This window comes from Schistocerca americana, unplaced genomic scaffold (assembly GCF_021461395.2).
Source record: "Schistocerca americana isolate TAMUIC-IGC-003095 unplaced genomic scaffold, iqSchAmer2.1 HiC_scaffold_875, whole genome shotgun sequence".
In the NCBI taxonomy this organism is placed as follows: domain Eukaryota; kingdom Metazoa; phylum Arthropoda; class Insecta; order Orthoptera; family Acrididae; genus Schistocerca; species Schistocerca americana.
This window is the reverse complement of record NW_025726648.1, coordinates 45,001-50,000: the sequence shown is the minus strand read 5'-3', so window position 1 is coordinate 50,000 and position 5,000 is coordinate 45,001. Positions and strand designations below refer to the sequence as shown.

Here is a 5,000-nt window from a genome sequence, read left to right as displayed (position 1 = left end):
TTGGTTTTGATCTAATAAAAGCGTCCCTTCCATCTCTGGTCGGGACTCTGTTTGCATGTATTAGCTCTAGAATTACCACAGTTATCCAAGTAACGTGGGTACGATCTAAGGAACCATAACTGATTTAATGAGCCATTCGCGGTTTCACCTTAATGCGGCTTGTACTGAGACATGCATGGCTTAATCTTTGAGACAAGCATATGACTACTGGCAGGATCAACCAGGGAGCTGCGTCAACTAGAGCTGAGCAGCCGGCCGCCCGGGAGTGTGTCCCGGGGGCCCGCGCGAACACGCAAGCGTCCGCTCAATTATTCTGCAAACAGGAGGAGGCTGAGCTCCCCTGCACAATACACCTCGAAACCCTCTCAGGTCCCGGCGCGCGCAGCGCCGTCCTAAGTACTTGGTCGGGTTCGAGAGAGGCGCAATCGCCCGGAGTTTGGCGAGTAGACGCTTTAGGTGCGACCACCCGTGCTCCCAACTGAGCTTGCCGCTGCCGACAGAGGCCCGGGAGCGTGCTGTCGTGGCATTGCCGGCGGGAGACAACACGCGCCACCTACGGTGGCCGGCAGCTCCAACGCCAGCGCCACAGAAGGACAAAAGCCCCACTTGGGTGCCGAAGCGAACTCTCCCAGCACAGCGCACGCGCCAACACGTCCGCACAGCTGCGATACAATCCACCTGCGAGAACCGCAGAGGCGACCGAGCAGCAGACGGCGTCGCGGCGCCGAGCGCCGGGCGGCGGCGCATCCTCAGCGCACACAGTCCTCAATCGGACCAGCACACTGCAGATGTCCACCGCGCTTCGCACCGGGCCCGCGAGGACCTACTTTGGCCGCACGGCGCCGCGTGCAGGGTGCGCCGGCGCGCAGCTGCGCCGCCTGCCGCCTCCGTCGGCCGGCGCGCCTGCCACTGGCCGCCCCCACCAGCCGGCTGTAGCGCGTGCGCCCACGCACCGCGCGGCCAGCACGCCGGAAGGCCCCCCCTCACCGGCCGGGGACGGTCCCACCCAGCCACCGCCGCGTATCGCTTCACACCCACATGCCATTCACGTTCGTGGGCATGGTGGGTATCGCTGAAACAACCGGTTGGTAGCTCAACCGATCGTCGCCATCACTGATTCACCTCTAGCGAGAACAACCGCACCACAACGGTTTACCAGTTCTTCATTTGCGTAACGTCACCAGCAAACGTAGACGTCCATCGCCATTTGCAAATTCAACGATTGTTGCATGCCTGTGTCAGGTGTCACGACACACTATGTCTGCCCACATACACGCAACAACATGTGCACGCTTCGCGAACACGTGGAAGGTGGCCCCCGTACGTATGCGATGTCCATTGCGCGAACGACTGTCAACCGGCCTCTGTCGCATGTCGCAGATGTGGAACGCAGTGCACCATGCTATCACGGTGTGTGAGAAGAGACGACTACGTCTGACAACACGCGCCACTACATCAACAGACGGCTCATGCTGATCGCCATCCACGGCATACCATACTGCAATCCAGCTCTTATAGGGAGACGACACGTAGCTGAGTGCACAATATTTGGACCGTATGGTTCGCCGTTGTTGGCGCAGTCGTGGTACGGTCACACATGTACCACGATGTATCATTCAGTACATGAGGACCAATGTGCGGTACAGTGTGTGATTTGGACGTACAACATCAGCGGACAGTTGCCACAAGCCGTACCACAACGTAGGCTGTGCTTCGCCATGCGAATGCCAATGAACAACTGCGAAGGGCATTGAGCATGTACGTCCTGCCGCCATCCGCATTACAGTGTATAGCTGCAAGGTGTTTAACATGAAGCGATACTCTGGGGACCGGGCAGTGCGAGTAGCAAACTATATTGCGGGGGTTGCAGTTAGGCAACACTACACTAATTTAACGCGTCGTATGACAATTACAGAGCAGGTTAAGGCCCAACGTGTGTTGGGTTAAGGCCCAACGTGTGTTGGGTTAAGGCCCAACGTGTGTTGGGTTAAGGCCCAACGTGTGTTGGGTTAAGGCCCAACGTGTGTTGGGTTAAGGCCCAACGTGTGTTGGGTTAAGGCCCAACGTGTGTTGGGTTAAGGCCCAACGTGTGTTGGGTTAAGGCCCAACGTGTGTTGGGTTAAGGCCCAACGTGTGTTGGGTTAAGGCCCAACGTGTGTTGGGTTAAGGCCCAACGTGTGTTGGGTTAAGGCCCAACGTGTGTTGGGTTAAGGCCCAACGTGTGTTGGGTTAAGGCCCAACGTGTGTTGGGTTAAGGCCCAACGTGTGTTGGGTTAAGGCCCAACGTGTGTTGGGTTAAGGCCCAACGTGTGTTGGGTTAAGGCCCAACGTGTGTTGGGTTAAGGCCCAACGTGTGTTGGGTTAAGGCCCAACGTGTGTTGGGTTAAGGCGCAACATAGGTTAGGTTAAGGCGCAACATAGGTTAGGTTAAGGCGCAACATAGGTTAGGTTAAGGCGCAACATAGGTTAGGTTAAGGCGCAACATAGGTTAGGTTAAGGCGCAACATAGGTTAGGTTACGGCGCAACATAGGTTAGGTTAAGGCGCAACATAGGTTAGGTTAAGGCGCAACATAGGTTAGGTTACGGCGCAACATAGGTTAGGTTAAGGCGCAACATAGGTTAGGTTAAGGCGCAACATAGGTTAGGTTAAGGCGCAACATAGGTTAGGTTAAGGCGCAACATAGGTTAGGTTAAGGCGCAACATAGGTTAGGTTAAGGCGCAACATAGGTTAGGTTAAGGCGCAACATAGGTTAGGTTAAGGCGCAACATAGGTTAGGTTACGGCGCAACATAGGTTAGGTTAAGGCGCAACATAGGTTAGGTTAAGGCGCAACATAGGTTAGGTTAAGGCGCAACATAGGTTAGGTTATGGCGCAACATAGGTTAGGTTACGGCGCAACATAGGTTAGGTTACGGCGCAACATAGGTTAGGTTAAGGCGCAACATAGGTTAGGTTAAGGCGCAACATAGGTTAGGTTAAGGCGCAACATAGGTTAGGTTAAGGCGCAACATAGGTTAGGTTAAGGCGCAACATAGGTTAGGTTAAGGCGCAACATAGGTTAGGTTAAGGCGCAACATAGGTTAGGTTAAGGCGCAACATGGGTTAGGTTAAGGCGCAACATGGGTTAGGTTAAGGCGCAACATGGGTTAGGTTAAGGCGCAACATGGGTTAGGTTAAGGCGCAACATGGGTTAGGTTAAGGCGCAACATGGGTTAGGTTAAGGCGCAACATGGGTTAGGTTAAGGCGCAACATGGGTTAGGTTAAGGCGCAACATGGGTTAGGTTAAGGCGCAACATGGGTTAGGTTAAGGCGCAACATGGGTTAGGTTAAGGTACAATATGGGTTAGGTTAAGGTACAATATGGGTTAGGTTAAGGTACAATATGGGTTAGGTTAAGGTACAATATGGGTTAGGTTAAGGTACAATATGGGTTAGGTTAAGGTACAATATGGGTTAGGTTAAGGTACAATATGGGTTAGGTTAAGGTACAATATGGGTTAGGTTAAGGTACAATATGGGTTAGGTTAAGGTACAATATGGGTTAGGTTAAGGTACAATACGGGTTAGGTTAAGGTACAATACGGGTTAGGTTAAGGTACAATACGGGTTAGGTTAAGGTACAATACGGGTTAGGTTAAGGTACAATACGGGTTAGGTTAAGGCACTTGGGGGGGGGGGGGGCCCGGTTTGTTGATTGTGATTATCGTAAGTAAATGACTGCGGCATCATCTGATTTGCCACGTCAGGGTGCACCTTTGGCTCATAACAGGCGGCGCTCTGATTCCATGCTTGTGGCAGACCTGTGTCTTTCATTCCTGCCATTGTTTGTGTGGTGTGACAGGAGGCAGTATTGTGATGTTGGGTGCACCCCTGTCTGGGACATGTGTGGGTGTTGGTGGCTTAGCTGAGCAATGGTGGTTGTCGGAAGGGTGGGATATTCTGTTTTCCGAGTGGACCTCCCGGTCTGGTTATGATAGTGTGGATTGTCTAATGTGGCAGAGAGGATGCACTGGGTGTTGTTCCATGCTGGTGCTTACATATTGTCTGTGTGCCTGTTACAGGCAGAGAGTAGTGCGTGATAAGAGTGTCTGGCTGACGTGTGATTGTGAGCAGAGTCTTTCAGCATGTATACGGACAGGTCTATACATTATCTGTATTCTGATGGCTCTATCTATTACTAATCAGCGCCGTGTATACGTTTAATCCGGTTCCAGTCGAAACTATTGTATCTCTGTACATTAGTGACACGGCGAGCCCGCTATGTAGTTACTCGTCTCGGCAGCTTCCACCGGTGTATGGCAAATGATTATAAGGAATCAGTCTAGTCGTCAATACCGATAGTCTGACGTCACATGTCTGGGGTGGGGGACGCTGCGCCCTTCCGGTGGGTCATGGCCTAGGAAGACTCTTCCCACGCAGGGGGGCTTGGACTGTCATTGACTCTTCCGAGTAATATACTTGCCGTACGTTTTTGCGACTGCGAGTGCAACGCTCACCGGTACCGACATGGATGGAGCGCCTCCTAGCTGCCGCTGAGCATCTGCATTCGTACAGCGAGCAACGCGATCGCGTCTGTAGCTCGTACGTGGTACAGCTCGCAGCTCATGTATATGGACAGCGGGAATGTCGCATATTGGACATAACTCTTCATGAAACGCACGTTATAGGGGTGGATTGCACATTGCGAGTGCGAGCAAAGTCCGCCGTTCATCCGCTGGAGTTGCGAGTTGGGCGGTTGGGGTGGGGCACGAACGGGTGCAGGTGGAGTGATTGCCGGTCCACGACTTCGTGCGGCAGAGGCGCTGGCGTTGGGGTGGGGTCGAAAGAAGGGCACTGTGGGCCCATCGCTGTCTTAGTCGGCTTGGCGTCTCATAGATGACGGTATCGTCGTTGCAGGAGGTCATGTTGCGGGAGACCTACAGATGGCGGTATGTTTTGCGGTGCGCTCGACATGGCGGACGTAGTGTTGTCAGATTCGCATAGATGGAGGTATTGCA

At 53.3% G+C, this 5,000-nt stretch overlaps 1 non-coding gene across 1 annotated transcript in view; it reads right to left on the bottom strand.

The window, feature by feature from the left end:
* The window catches only part of LOC124591771, a 1,908-nt gene extending 1,681 nt beyond the window's left edge, over nt 1–227 (bottom strand). The window contains exon 1 of the ribosomal RNA XR_006977251.1: nt 1–227. This exon is cut by the window's left edge and continues 1,681 nt beyond it. This is a non-coding gene — a ribosomal RNA (small subunit ribosomal RNA).
* Nucleotides 228–5,000: the final 4,773 nt, after the last annotated feature.